General features: G+C 48.3%; 1 pseudogene; it reads right to left on the bottom strand.

The window, feature by feature from the left end:
* The window catches only part of LOC144892707 (protein FAM200C-like), a 133,559-nt pseudogene that overhangs the window by 50,228 nt on the left and 67,223 nt on the right, over nucleotides 1-16,108 (bottom strand).

Genomic DNA, 16,108 nt, shown 5'->3' with positions numbered 1-16,108 from the left:
GTTAAGAGTATATCTGTGGACATACCAGGATGTTCGAGTGGTAAGTAGCATAGGGATTAAAGAGTAGCGCCCCTGTGTGTCACACCTGGTAGCTAAACCTTTGTCCCTTATGGCAATGCACACCAACATAGACATGTAGTTAGGTCCCTAGTGCAACACTAAATAAATCCCTTCCCTGACATGACTGTGAAAGACGAACAGGCAAGGAAACCAGGCCGGGACATCGCGGATGATGGCCGCCACCAACTACATCTCCAGCAGGCCGAGAACACCACGAGCTATGACCACGCTACAGGCCTGTGAGTCGGTTGAGGGCACTGATTGGGTGGTGCGCCGAGGATGACGTCACCACCGCAAGGTTATTTAAGGGCGTGCCGAACGAGAGTTCAAGAGAGAGCACATGTCGTACTTCTTTGCGCAGCTTCGGCTCTTGGACATCGGCCTCTTCTTGCTTGCGCAAGTTCCACTGGCAGTCCCGGTGTGATCCTGAGTGGAGAGAGTCCTGTCCCTGGTTGAGTTGACTTGAGAGTTGGCTTATCGATCGTGTGTGAAGATCAACCTCGTGGTGCTTGGAGCCGTGCTTGTGCTTGGAGCGGTGCTCGGTGCTGTGGTGCTGGAGCGAGGGACCTCGTGGGTGCATCGGGGCCAAACGGAGCCGTGTTCCACACTGGAGATTGAAAACGAGGGACAGATAACGCCAATCCCCATTACATTTTACACGATGAGACAATTATTTTCCTTTAATCCATCCCCCCCCGTCTGTATTTGTTGAGTCTGGTGTGCGGGATCCCGAATATAGGATTTAGTTACATTATTTGATTATCGTCGCGTTTCTCTGTCCCGATTCTTATTTCAATAAACCCTTGTATTATTTTCCATTCCCTTAAAATCTTGTTTGCCGTTTTTTTTTTTTTTTTTTTTTTTTTTTTTTTTTTTTTTTGTATACAAGATCGAGGCTCGTGAAAGAGCAAACATTAATCACACAAAAAGACAAACCGACACACAAAACACAAAAAACAAGGGGAGCGGCAGACAAGATGGGGAGAGAGGGGGGAGGACACAAAAGAGAGGGGGAAGAAGGGGAAGGACACAAACACAACATTTGAGAGCAGGGACATCGGGAGGACTTGGGGGGAGGTGGGAGAGGATTAAAACATATGAACACTGCAAGGACTCTGGGGTGAATTACCGGGGGTAGAAAAGATCAAGGTTTTCGATGGGGGAAGATAAGAGATGGTGGTGAACAGCTGTTTTAAAGACCTGGAGGGAGGAGTGGGATTGAAGGGAGTGGGGGAGTTTGTTCCAGAGGCGGGAGAAAAGGGGAATGAAAGAGTGAAGGTGAGCAGAGAGCCTAGACTTTGGCAGTTTAACCATAAGAGGGTTGCAGGCAGATCTTGTGCGACCTGAAGGAATATTGGGGGGACAGAGCACAGAGAGAGCTGGGGGAGCAAGGCCGGAGAGGAGTCGGTAGAAGACAGAAAGACCACCTACCTGCCTGCGGTGAGTGAGTGAAAGGCCCTCAGAGATAGCTTCATCGCGGGAGATTCCAATGATTCTGAAAGCTTTGGATTCAACAGCGTGAAGCCGAGCCAGGTGTGAGGCAGGAGCACCAGCCCAGAGGGGGGAACAGTATTCCATTGAGCTGCGGATGAAAGCCTTGTATGTGGTGAGGAGCTCAGGTGTGCCAAGGAAGGACTTCGCACGACGGAGGATGCCCAGTCGGCGACTGGCTTTGGAGGCCAGCTTGGAAATGTGGTTTTCCCAAGAAAGATCATGGCAGATAGTGAGACCCAAAAGCTTGAGCGACAGAACTTCTTGGAGAGGATTGTTGAGAAAGTAGATGGGAGGGTTGTCCAGTCGGTCCTTTCGGAGAGACATTGTAAGAGTGTGAGATTTGTCAGGATTGAAAGACATGTTCCACTTGTTTGACCAGTCTGTGATTTTGTCCAGGTCTGCAGAGAGTGAGGAGGCTGCAGACTGCCGATCTGAGGGATGAGGAATGGAGCGACAGAGAGTAGAGTCGTCAGCAAAGAGATAGAGAGGATTTTCAAGAGAGTCAGAGAGATCATTGATGAAGACCAGAAAAAGCACAGGGCCCAGAACACTACCTTGGGGAACTCCAGCCTGAACAGGAAGAGGAGATGAGAGAAACCCATTCAGGGCCACACGTTGACTACGACCAGAGAGGAAGTCCGCCAGCCATGCGTGGAGATTTCCATGGATACCAAAGGAGGAGAGTTTGGAGAGCAGAGCAGGGTGCCAGACCGTATCGAAGGCACGTGAAATGTCAAGGGAGACAGCTCTAATTTCCTGTTTGGCGTTGAGGACCTCCATCCATTGTTGAGAAAGCAGAAGCAGCATGTCCAGAGTAGAGTGACCAGGTCTGAAACCAAATTGATGATCAGAGATCAAGCCATTGGAGAAGAGGAAAGATTTAATATCTGAAGCAATGATGGATTCCATGACTTTGCTGATAATTGGGAGAAGGCTGATTGGTCTGTAGTTGCTGGGATCTGTTTTTGCACCTTTTTTGTGCAAAGCGGTGATGTTGGCTGATTTCCAAGCAGAGTTTGGAATTTGAGTTTGTTCGCCCTCCAAAGGTACGCGCTTGCGCAGCTTCCATTTTCCTTCTTCCTCCCACGCGACCATAGTAAAATCCGTGTTTGGCCGTCGCCTCAATTAACTCCGTTGAGGCCTATCCGCGACCTTCTGGCGTTAACAGGAGTTGCACGACAACTGGTAGTCAGTCAGTAGTGGGATTGAACCCTAAAAAAAAATTGGTGTCAGAGTGTGGAGATTTTGAACGCAAAATTTTTTGTAGTGGGAGGCGAAAATTTTGAATCGTCGATTGGGCGTACGAAGCACGAGATCACGTCTTCGGAAAATTTAAATCGATTTCTGAGATAAAACACGCGTGGGGTAGCTACTTCTTCTGAACGGATGGAAGAGGTGAGCAATATCGAGGAAGGAAGGATGGAAGATGTGGGAAGCATAGAGAGTGGGTTGGATGTAGATGGGGGAATTCAGCGTAGTGTTGGAACTTTTCCCGCCATAGAGACGGCCCCCATAGACGGCCAGGCCTTAATGCAAGATTGGAAAACAAAATGAATTCTCAGAGTGAGCGCAGTGAGCGACTAGAAAATAAAATTGATGGGTTGGATGGAAAAATGGACTCCTCGGGGAATGAATTGAGGGAAGGAATGAAGGGATTGAGTGACAGTTTGAAGGAACAAACGAGTGAATTGAGGGAAGGACGAACGAATGGTGCCGATGGGGCACAGGAGAAGCCAATGGTGGCAGAAATTGAATCGGAACGGGGGGAAACCAAATTGGGAATGGAGGAGAGTACGGCCCAGGCAGATGTGCAAAGGATCAGGAGCCAGGAATGGCAAAATTGGGAATTGCACCGGGAATGGCAATTGAAATAAATGGGGAAGTGGAGGGTAAAGATGGAACCTTCCCTGTCTCGGAGCGATCGAGCCAGCAGACATGTCCTATATCTTTCCAGGCCATGTTAAAATTCATAAGGGGCATGAGTGAAATTATGAGGGGAATGAGTAAAGAAATCGATGAAATGAAAGAGGAAGGTGATGCTGGTAGTGAAAGATTGGATGCACGGATTAAAGAAACAAAAACCCTATGTGGAAGGAACGAACGAATGAGTGAACAGGGGAATGAAATGAGGGAAGTGAATGAACAATTGGAGGTAAATGGGACATGTTTGATACATGGTGGCCTGGAGGTTTATCGGGACCGTGTGGATGTCACAACACCCCAACCGGGGGATGAATTTGGAGTGGTGCAGCACGAGGGCGGTTGTGCAGTGCAACAGGGGATAACATTATTGGGGGTCCGTGTAATGGAGCCGGACCGGGTATTTATTGGGGATATTGGGGAAGACCTGTCGGAGCCGGAATTGATGGGGGATGAGGATGATGCGATTCAGTGGCTGGGGACCTGGGACAGTCCCATGGAGGCAGAGGTTGACCGGGCCCAAAGGAGCCTGGGTGATGAGGTGAGTTGGTCTGAGGAGGTGGTTGAGGTGACCAAGGGGACCCTCACCACGAACCCAAATTGGGTGCAAGAGGCTCCGAAATTGGATACCCAGCTGGGGGAGTGTTTTGACTCCGGGCTGGATTTGGACCTTGGAGAACCGGGAGATCGAGCCTCAGGAGATTTGGTCCCTGTAGGGAATGTGGACCGGCTGCAGGGAGGGGCAGAACAACCTGTGATAGAGGTTGTTACCTGCAGCTGCGGTGATTGGACACCTGGGGCCAAAATTTTTTAAGGAAATAAAAATGAAATTAAAATGGGAGTTGGATTTGGAGCAGCCTTGGTTGGGGTTGGTCCCCGGGCTGTGGAATGTGGACCAGGCTAGGTCATTGGTGATAGCCTCGGGCAAAAGTTGCCCCTTTCGAAATTTCGGGATGCCAGCCAGCAGGGGGACTGTGCTGGCGAGATTTGGACATGGGGTCCAGCCATGGGTGTCGTGTTATGACCTGGGCCCCACAGGGGGTCTGGTGCAGAGTGGTGTCCCTTGTCCGTCGGGGCGCCGTCCGGGCATGTGGCTCGGGCCGACAGGGTCACCGGACCCTGTTGGGGGTTAAGACCTCCAGGGGGTCCGAGGTGGTTTATCAAGCCTGGGATGGCATTTATTGAGGACCACTAGGGGGAGGTGTTGTGGGTCGCGCATTGGTGGTGGCACCGTGGATGGCCAACTTGGGCCTGATGTAGTGACCACCCGGCATGCGGCCTGGCACTCTCTCCCTGAGACTCTGGGACAGCCAGCATGTGGTGACCTGCCATGCTGTGCTGGGCTATGGACGCGGGTCGAACCGAATGGACAGGAATGAGATAGCCCACCGGACAACCATTGGGGCATCTGTGGTATGTGATAGTGTGAGAGTGACCTTCCACAGATGTTCCGTTATGACTTATGGACTCTCGGTTTGGGAAGGGAACCATGGGGATGTGATCGGGAATTTGCAACGTGCCGAGCATATGGGCCATGCTCGGCTGGCATGTGTATGGCAAAGCATCTTTCTTTTGTTGAGGTTAGTGAAATGTGACAAATGTTTGGCATGGGTAATCTGAGGGTTAGATGCAAATTTAAGGGTGAATTTTGAAATGTTATGGTGGATACTGACAGCAGTGTCACCATTATTAGTCCCCTACCAGTGTACACCGGAGGGGACTATAGGTTTGCACTCCGTCCCTCCGTCTGTCAGTCTGTCCGTCCGTCACACAAAGAACAGTTTTCCGGACTTTTTTTCTAAACTCTTAATGCTAATGATTTCAAACTTGGTACATGGTTTCCTCATGATAAGTTACAGAACAAGTTCGAACTTCACGACGTTTCGATCATTTTTGACAAAGTTATGGCACTTTGAACTTTGGTAATTTCCCCAACAGTTTTCCGGACGACAGACTACCGGTAGGGGACATGTAATGCAGCGCAATACTCAGAATGCTTGTTGATCCAGGTGTGTAGACCAAAGTGTTGGAGGCTGTGATAAAATTGATAGGGTACCAGGACACAGCTTTCAACTGGATGCGGGGGCGATTGCGCCAATATTTGGGACGCGGGGTTATGGGGATGTAGTTGTGTAGTTGCGGGTCAATGTTGTGCTTTGGGTGTCCGAGGTGTGTGGACCATGTCTTCTGGGTGGGTCTCCTGGTGGAGCATGGCTGTCGACTGGACCTTGGTGTGGTCAAGTGTGGGAGAGCACTGAAGAGGGGCTGCAGTTCTGTGGTCGGACTGGGGGATGATGTGGAGGTGCAGGGGACGTGGCTGTAGGGATGCCATGCACTGCGACCGTGCCTCCCATGGCCGAGGTTGTGCGTGCGGTAGTGTGTTTTTGGCAGCAGGTGCTCACCACATTGGCCAGCTGGGGCTGGTGCAGCAGTGTTCCTCACAGGGGGGCCAAAGGATGGATGGTGGGTCGCACCGTTATGGACGCTCATGGGCCATGTTGGCATTTTGACTGCTCACCTTGTCCCGATAACCCTTGCATGGTAGAGGTGTAGAGCTGTCGTGGCCACAGGTAGTTGTGTAGTCATAATCACCGTTGGATGCAGATCCACATACCTGCCAGTGTAGGGGGGACAAAAGATAAATTTGGAAAATTTGATTGGCCCAATGATAAATTTTGGGATTGTGAAGGGTGGATTGCACTTTGGACCTGACCAACCGTAGTTACCTGTACATCAAGGCAGAGGTAAGGCCTTGATGGTTACTGTCCCAGGCTTCAGGACTTGCTTATAGAAATTTGGGGACATGTAATTTGGAGTTGGGAGGCGGGTGAGGGTGATGACATGGCCGGTGAGGGGGATGGAATGTGTGCCACAGAGTCTTGTGGGTGGCGTTTGTGTTGGTGTTGTGGTAAGGTGTTTTCATGTGGTTGTGAGGTTGGAGGAAATGAATGAGTGATGATTATTGTGAGTATTGTGTAATGATTCAATGTGAATGGGATTTCACATGTGGCAGGCTATGGCAAAACTCTTGTAACATCTTTTTGTAATATCTGCTTGGAATTGTGCTGAATTGTGCTGAGAATTGAATGGCAGCGGGGGAGGAAATGTGTTTTGGGATATTGTGGGTGGGGAAGGTGTGTGTGTGTCCGCAGGTACAGATCAGGCTCTGAGGAGCGATGCCTGTGGCCCCCCTCTGTGGCAATTACCCCTGGCAGCCAGTGGTATCTGGAAAATGGAGCTCGTCGGTGGAGGGTCTGGTTGGGTGCCCTCGGGGTGAAGGAGACCCCTGGCGACCAGTGGAGCTGCGCGGCAGCAGGAGGCAATGGAGCCTGGTGCGTGGAGATCCTCACCGGCGGGGTAACGGCGGAAAGGGCTGTTGGGCTGTCACGGGGCCAAGAGGTAAAAAGGGGGGGGGGGGTGGAAAGGGTAAAGGGCAGTGAACTTGTAGGTCGGTTGACTTGTTTTGGGACTGCGGGCACCACAGCCTGAAGCACCCCCGCCATCTTTTTGTGCGGTACCTCCCCGCTGCCTAGTAGTAGAAATGACATGCACACACGAATGACATCAATGCCATGGTCCTGCAGGGGGGGGGGGGGGGTGTTAAATACGTGCTTTGGAATTATTTTTGTGCAGTATAATGATTTTCGGAATGAGTGAGTCGTTAAGGGGTTTGTGTTGTACGAATGAGGGTGAAATCCACGGAACCATGTCACTCACCTGGAACACATGGACAGGGCTCGTGGAAATTTAGGGGTGCATTGGGATGGCCCTGCAGGTAAGGTTGTGTCTTGTGGCATCCACCGGGAGACGCGGTCTGTAGACTTGGGTAGGTATAAATGTTTATAGAGTTTTGAATTTTTGATTAAGGGTAAGTTTTGTGATTAAGTTAGATTTTGGCGTGTTGTTTGTTTCCTCCCAGCACAGGAACAACGGATGAAATCATTGTACATATTTGCATGATTGTTAAGGGGATTAGAATGTTAAGAAGCACAGGTAGGAAGTCCGACTCACTTCCCACAGCCCTCCTGATTTATTTCGTAGGTTAATTAAGTGTGAGACAGTAAGTGTTAAGGCTGGGATGGTAGCGCTTGCAGTCTCTCTCTCCAAGCTACGCCATTATGCGCCCCTACAGTCGGGGCTTGTCTCTCTCCAAATTGTCACGTGGTTTGGTTAGCAGCGTTCGCTGCATTGAGCCTTCATTGACGCCTTTGCGCTCGATCCAAACGCCATTGAACATGCGGTCTCAGGCCGAGAAAAAATGGGGCGGGACACAAGAACGAGGTGTGGCCAAGTCAACTCACAATCAAGGGCGGAGCCGGTGAGCCCTCGCCAACCAACCAGGGCTGAGGTGAGCTCACTGGCGGGCGTGGTTTCGAGGTGCGCGCATTGATCTAAAAAGCGCGTTATATAAGCGCAAGCACGAAGCCCTTTTACGGACTGCGCAGGGGACCGTCGATGATAGGGACTTGTAAGGAAAGGCGCTGATTGCACGGACCACGCTGAGAGAGAGCTTTGTGATAGGAACATTGTTCGGGAGAGAGAGAGAGCGTTGGCACGAGCTACATATTATGTACGCCGCATCCCAGCCCCCCCCCCCCCCCCCGATATATCTGTAAGGTCCACTCGTGGTCAACGACACGCGGCGCGCTGCCGGCCAGCTTCCATCACTACCACGGCATGAGTCGGGACCGGACGAGGAGCACCTTCCTCCAGGCACCTTCCTCCCCTACCAGCTACCATCCCATGTGAATGTGTCTGTTTGTCCTGGGGCAATAAGTTAAGACTGTATAGGTAAGCCTGCCCTGTGTCCTTTTGTTTCTTCTTCTTCTTGTACATTCTTTTGTTTCCTCTTCTTCTTGATTGTGAATAAATTCACCTTGTTCTTTCTTGGTTTTCCTCATCCGATCGCCTCCGTCCTTTCTTTCAATTGAGTACCTGTGGCACGATTTCGGAACCGCTCAGGATCGGGATTAGTTTTATTGTTAATGGCTCGGATCGCGGATCGCTAACCGCTCAGCATTTACCATCCTATCCGCGGTTTGAGCGGGAGTTATTTCCCTGCTTTACGGTAGGGTTAGTAGGTAGGTATTTTGGACTTCATTGACCAATCACCCGAGCTAATTCCGACCGGAAGGAGCATCATATCTTCCAGGATTGGGGGACGTCCAGCTTAAAAGACAAGGGGATTAACCCCCCCCCCTTGATAAGGGGAGCGCCGACCCCCAAATCCATAACAATATGTATATATATTGTTGCGAATATGGAATTTGGCCTCCATATCCGCTTGTAAATATTCCCCTATTTTCCCCAATACTCCCCAACTATCCCCAATCCCCCATTCCCTAGTCCCATTGTCTGTAAACAACAATCAGTAGAGCCGACCTTCCCCTTATTCCCCCATTAAATGTCGTGCCCAGGTCCACCGCACCACACGTAGACAACTTTCGGACATCTTGCTAGTTATTCTTAATCTATGTCAGTTAAGGACTCGTTTCCATTAATTCTGACTCTTCGTTGCACCAGAATGTCATTATATGGCATCAGTAGTGAGTTTAGGACCTTTCCCATACCTCCTTCCATCTTCCTCCCCAACAATTACAACAACAACAGAGGAGATGGGGGCGGCGCGGCGGCGCGGGGGAGGATGCGTCCTCACACCGGCTCGGCGCTCCACGGGGTTACCAGAGGGGCTGGCTGTCAGCTCCTCGTCAAGGGCGGAGCCTGGTAACCCCCCCGCACCCAATCAGAAGGGCGGACCGATTCCATCTGGGGCGGAGCTAACGAGCCGAGGGCGTGTCACTCCCCGCCGGATATACGTGGCGACTTAGCGGACGTGACAAGAGATTCGCCCCCAGCTGGAGAAAGAGGTACCTGCGAGCGCTGAGTCAGATGCGCCCCGCCTGAGAAAGAACGTTGCCTGCGATCGCTGAGAGAGAAAGACCCGCCTGAGAAAGAACGTCCCCTCCGAGCGCTGTGACCTCCCCGCATCTTTGGACCGGACTGTACCCTGCTTTGAGCCAAGAGTGCACCTTGAGCCATCGCTATCTGCCTTCCCTAGCCATCAAACCCCGTGTGAGTCAGCCGTTGTCCCGTTTACCTGTCGTCTGTCCGGGGTTAATATAAGAGTGTGTCTAAGTGCCTGTCTTCCTGTGATATACCTCTAGCCCCTGTAATCTAACCTTTTCCGTACGAATATAATTGAGAATCGAAACATTGGTGTCTGTCATTATAATTCAGCCGTGTGTCTTCTTTTTCCTTATTGAGCCAGCGTGGCGCGGCTTCGTCAACGTTCGAGTACAATCGGGTAATTTGTGCGGACACGACGGCCATTCCGCTCGGCCCACCTTAACATCAAAGTCGTGTCTGTAACAATATACACATATACAGTCACGTGAAAAAGTAAGTGCACCCCATGTAAAGTTTTGACTTTTTCAACATATTTCAACATACAGCTATTTGATCTTCATTTCAACAATATTGATAGATAAAGGTGATATAATATAACAAATATCATGAAACATTTACATTTTGTAGTCTTTTGTATAATTTAAATAAACATAAATGCAAATTTCGCATGTGGAAAAAGTAAGCACACCCCTACATTTATCACTACTTCAAATACCTAAAATTAGAATCAGGTGCACCAGCTCAAGTGCAAATGATTAGAACATCGTTAGAGAGGATCTTGGAGGAACCTGTCTTATTAAAACCTCAGACATTTAGTTTGGTTTGCTATTTGTTGTTGAAGTGTGCGGCGTCACCATGACTAGATCAAAAGAGCTCTCTGAGGCCTTCAGAAAGAAGGTTATAGATGCCTACGAGTCTGGGAAGGGATTTAAAAAGATCTCCAAACAATTTGAAATCAATCATTCAACTGTCCGGAAGATCATCTACAAATGGAGAAGATTCCAAACAACTGCCAACTTGTTCAGGCCAGGCCGCCCCAGCAAGTTCAGCCCGAGAGCAGACCGCAAGATGCTGAAAGAAGTCTCCAAGAACCCCAGAATATCATCATGGGACCTACAGGTAGCTCTTGCCACTGTTGATGTCAAAGTGCACGAGTCTACCATTAGAAAGAGGCTGCACAAATTTGATCTACATGGGAGGTGTGCCAGGAGGAAACCTTTGCTGTCTAGAAAGAACATCAGGGCAAGACTAAAGTTTGCCAATGAACACTTAGGCAAAGACCAGCACTTCTGGAACAATGTGCGCTGGACAGATGAGTCAAAGGTAGAGCTATTTGGCCACAGTACCAGAAGACATGTTTGGTGAAAACCAAAGACAGCATTTGACCACAAGAACCTGATACCAACTGTAAAGCATGGTGGCGGAAATATTATGGTTTGGGGCAGCTTTGCTGCATCAGGGCCTGGGCAGCTCACCATCATATAATCCACTATGAATTATTCATTGTACCAGAGGGTGCTTGACGATAATGTGAGGCCATCTGTCGGAAAGTTGAATCTCAACCGAAGGTGTACCTTGCAACATGACAATGACCCTAAACATACCAGTAAATCCACCAAGGAAAGGCTGAAAAGAAAGAAATGGAGGGTTCTGGAATGGCCAAGTCAAAGCCCGGATCTAAATCCCATCGAGATGTTGTGGGGGGATTTGAAACGAGCTGTGCATGCAATAAACCCCTCAAATATCGCACAGCTGAAAGAATTCTGCATGGAGGAGTGGGCAAAAATTTCTCCCAGTCGATGTCGGAGACTGGTAGACAGTTATAAGAAATGCCTACTTGAGGTTGTTTCTGCCAAAGGGGGCAATACCACCTATTAGAGCCAAGGGTGTACTTACTTTTTCCACATGCGAAATTTGCATTTATATTTATTTAAATTATACAATGGACTACAAAATGTAAATGTTTCATGATATTTATTATATTATATCACCTTTATCTATCAATATTGTTGAAATGAAGATCAAATAGCTGTATATTGAAATACGTTGAAAAAGTGAAAACTTTACATGGGGTGTACTTACTTTTTCACGTGACTGTATATACATACAAATATATATATATATATATATATATATATATATATATATATATATATCTATATATCTATCTATCTATCTATATATCTATCTATCTATCTATCTATATATATATATATATATATATATATATATATATATATATATATATATATATATATATACATATTTTTCTATACATATTTTTATATGCCTAAATTTGGTCATGTAGTGTATGCATATATATATATATATATATATATATATATATATATATATATATATATATATATATATATATATATATATATAATTATATGCGAGCTTGGCTCAGATAGCTACGCTCGCCTCACCACGCGTCGTTACAGAGGAGTGGGCTTGTTTTAGCTGAGGATAATGACTGTACCTGAGCTACTGTGTAGTCATGATTTACACCAATCATAATATAAACAAATATTTTGCACAAATTTATTTGCAGCGTTTGTGATATTACATTTTTATAAGCAATTTAGGTTGGAAAAAAAAAAGAAAAGAAACCCCACAGCACATACATATGGGATGGGAAGGTGCAGACTGGATGTTTGGGACGATTGCACCTCACCATCACGTAATTAAAAACACCTCACCACCACGAAATAAAAAAACACCTCACCACACAAAATAAAAAACACCTCACCACCACGTAATTCAAAACACCTCACCACCACGTAATTCAAAACACCTCACCACAATGTAATTCAGAACATCTCACCACCATGTAATTCAAAACACCTCACCACAACGTAATTCAAAACACCTCACCACCAAGTAATACAAAACACCTCACCACAATGTAATTCAGAACATCTCACCACCATGTAATTCAAAACACCTCACCACAACGTAATTCAAAACACCTCACCACCACATTATTAAAAACACTTCACAACCACGGAAACAAAAGTTTGAGGGTTTCGAGGGAAAGAAACCTCACGGTAAATCACAACGCAGACACTGCCCACATATGTAGATATATAGATAGATGACTGTACCTGAGTTTCTGTTTTGTCATGGTTTACACCAATCATAATACAAACAATTATTTTGCACAATATCTTTGTAATATACGTAATATTACATTTGATATCAAATTGAACTTGAAGATTTAAGTTGAAAAAAAAAAAAGATTCGAAACAATTTTCAATTTTTTTTTTTTCAAACCTTTTTAGAAAAGATACTCTTAAGACATACCCACGTTTGAGATAGGTGCATACCAGAAGTTTGGTACGATTTCACAAAAGTTTGAGGGAGTAGTTCCGACTGTCGTGAAGAAGCAGAACCATCTCGATGTACATAAGCAAGGGATCTGGCTAGCCCGGATGTCGGATTAAGTGTATCTTTGTGATCATACAAGGATGATCCTTGTGCTAACTAGAGTCGGGATTATGCTAATTCCCTGTTCGTGAGACCTGTGATCTATCCATTGTCACGTATGGCAACGCACACAGACACGTAGAGTAGTTAGGCCCATTAGCACACACAGTAATTAAATTCCCCCCCCCCCCCCTCCCCCCACAATAAAACTCACCAGAAGCCAGTTTGGGGCACTGCCAATGGAGCCACAGCCAGCTACATCACCAACTTGCACACCAACACTCATTGTTCGGGCCGGCTGAGGCCAAGCCACCTCGCAATGGATTGGTCGAGGGGTTGATGGTGAGATCACACCATTGGGCCAGGTGTCTACTAACCAAAGGCTAAAATAAGTAAGGACTGGTGATTGGCCAGGTGCGGAGCAAGAAGCTTCCCTCTAATTGGTGGAAGGAAGGGAGCAAGAAGCGACATACTCATGGGCGACCGACCGATGAGACCAGAGAGAAGTGACGCGGCCATTGGTGAAAAGTGCCGGTGACGTCACGAGACGAGCGATAAAAGGACTCGCTGGCCGGCATTTTTTCCTTCTTGCATTGGACCACTTCTCATTTGGACCTCCTTCTTGACCCTGGACCCTTTCTTGTTGGGTGACGATGGACGGTGGAGAGACGGTGGGGCGCTGACGATTCTCCTTCCCTGCGTTCATGTAAGGGACCTCACGTACGAGCGTACAAGCGGGGATTGCCGCTGCAGCGTACGCTGGCCGAGCAGCACGCGGAAGAAGGGCGCGTCGAGACCTGATTCGCGCCAACGACCCGGCGGCCTCCCTCCCGCCAACACCAGAGCTGTGTCCGGACTGCGCTTGGGGCCTGACGATCCCTGACACCCCAGCCGAGTTGAGATAAGTCCCCACGATAAAACACGCAATGTTTCTTTTCATTTATTTTCCCTTCGTCTGTGTGCAAGTCTGGTGTAGGAGCGCTCCATTTTCGGAACATCATTTACTTAACCGGCGTGTTTCTTTGTTCTCGGGGTCCGTAAAATAAACTTGTTTATTTTTGTACATTCTAATCCCGTCTTCGGTTGAGATACTTTCCTACAGGATTGAAGGCTGCTGCGCCGGACCGAAAGGTAAAAGCTTCCCGCTGCTTCTTCTTCTCTCTTCGTCCCCTGCTTGTCTAGTGAAATCCGTATTTGAACTGAACACCTTTGGAGTTAAGGCTGGCTTTGGCTATCCGTGATTTCCCCGGTATTAACCAAGGGGGAGTCACGTGACAAATGCTGTCGAGGAGTGCGATTTTGAACCCTCTGGAATAAATGTGTCAAGAGTGGAGGATTTGGAGCCAAATTGCCAAATTGCCAGTGGTATCTGGAAATTGGAGCTCGTTGGTCAGCGGCGATAAATGTGTTTTTTTTGTCGATTGGAGTGGGGAAGGGCGCAAACAGTGCCTCGATAAATTTAAATTTTGTCTGAGGTAAAATACGCTTGGGGAACGACTTCCTCACCGTGGATGGAGGAAGGGCGTGATATGGAGGAGTGGAATGAAGATTCTGGGAGCATTGGAATTGGGCCGAATATGGGGGATTGGAGGGTAGTGTTGGAACTTCCCCCGTCCTGAGCATCAGCCCATCCCCCTCCCCTAACAGGGAGATGGGAACAGATCCGATAACTTTCCAGGCCATGGTAAAAATTTTTAGGGAAGTGAATGAACGATTCGATGCCCATAATAGGAACAAATGGAAAACAACATGGATGCCCATCATGAAAAAATGATGGGGATAATAAGGGGAGGTAGTGAACGAGTGGAGGCCTGTAGTAAATGAAAGGATGCCCAGATTAAAGAAACGGAAACCCCATGTGAACAAACAAATGAAATAAAGAAAGAACAAAAGAATGATCCACGTGGGGCACAGGAGAAGCCAAGGGTGGCAGAATTTGAATCAAACCGGGGGGAATTCACAGTGGGAATGGAAGAGTATGAGACCCAAGATGATGTGCATCGGGCACAGGAGGGGGAAAATTTGATTATGGCATGTGCGGAGGTGAATGGGGGAGTGCAAAAATTTAAATGGGGAATGTTTGAGGAATAAAGACCTGGAAGGTTATCGGGCTGAGTGGATGCCACAATTCATCAGCAGGGGGATGAATTTGAATTTTTGCTGCACCAGGGTGGGTGTGCAGAGCAAAAAGGGGTAACAATATTGGAGGTCCGTGTGACTGACCCGGACCGGGTATTTATTGATGAAGGCCTGTGAAGGCCGCAAATGACTGATGGGGATGAGAATGATGTGACACAGCAGCTGGAGACCTGGGACAGCACCACCGAGGGGGAGGTTGACCAGGCCCAAGGAAGCTTGGGGGTTGAGGTGAGGCAGTCCGAGGAGGAGGTTGAGGTGACCGAGGGGACCCTCACCACAAACAATGATTGGGCACCCGAGGCTCCGAAACTGCATACCCAGCAGGGGGAGTGTTTTGGCTCCGAGCTGGTAAAGTGGGGAGAAAAGTGAAATTTGGTGCAGTTTGGTTTGGTAGGCCCAATGAGAAATTTTGGGATTTTGAGTGTGGATGGCACTCTTGGACCCGACCAACTTGCAACTACCTGCACTTGAGGTGAGTGTTTGGATGGTTACTGTCCCAGGCTTCAGGACTTGCTATGTAAATTGGGGGACATGTAATTTGGAGTTGGAGGCGGGTGAGAGTGATGACATGGCCGGTGAGGGGGATGGAATGGGTGCCACACAGTGTCTTGTGGGTGGCGTGTGTTTATGTGTGGTGGTGATATGTTTTTATGTGGTCGTGAGTTTGGAAATGGAAATATCAGTGACTGTGATTATTGAAATGTGCTTTTGGAAATATGTGATTTGAATTTGAACGGGGATTTCACACAATGGCAGGCCATGGCAACTCTTTTGTACCCTCTATGGAAATGTGGTGGAAGATTTAATGGCAGCTGGGAGGAAATGTGTTTTGGGGTTTTGTGGGTGGGGAAGGTGTGTGTGTGTGTCCACAGGAACAGATCAAGCTCTAGGAGGAGCGATGACTGCGGCCCCCCTCTGCGACAATTACCCCTGGCAGCCAGTGGTATCTGGAAATTGGAGCTCGTTGGTGGAGGGTCTGTTTCGGCGCCCTGAGGTGGAATATCCCGGCGACCCGTGGAGCTGCGATGAAGCAGAAGGCCACGGAGCCTGGTGTGTGGAGACCCCCACTGGCGGGGTAACAGCAGAAAGGGCTGTTTGACTGTCACGGGGCCAAGAGGTAAAGATGGGGGTGGGGGGCAATGAACTTGTAAGTCGGTTG

The sequence above is a fragment of the Myxine glutinosa genome, chromosome 6 (assembly GCF_964187855.1).
Source record: "Myxine glutinosa chromosome 6, kmMyxGlut1.1, whole genome shotgun sequence".
In the NCBI taxonomy this organism is placed as follows: domain Eukaryota; kingdom Metazoa; phylum Chordata; class Myxini; order Myxiniformes; family Myxinidae; genus Myxine; species Myxine glutinosa.
This window is presented reverse-complemented; position numbering and strand designations above follow the sequence as displayed.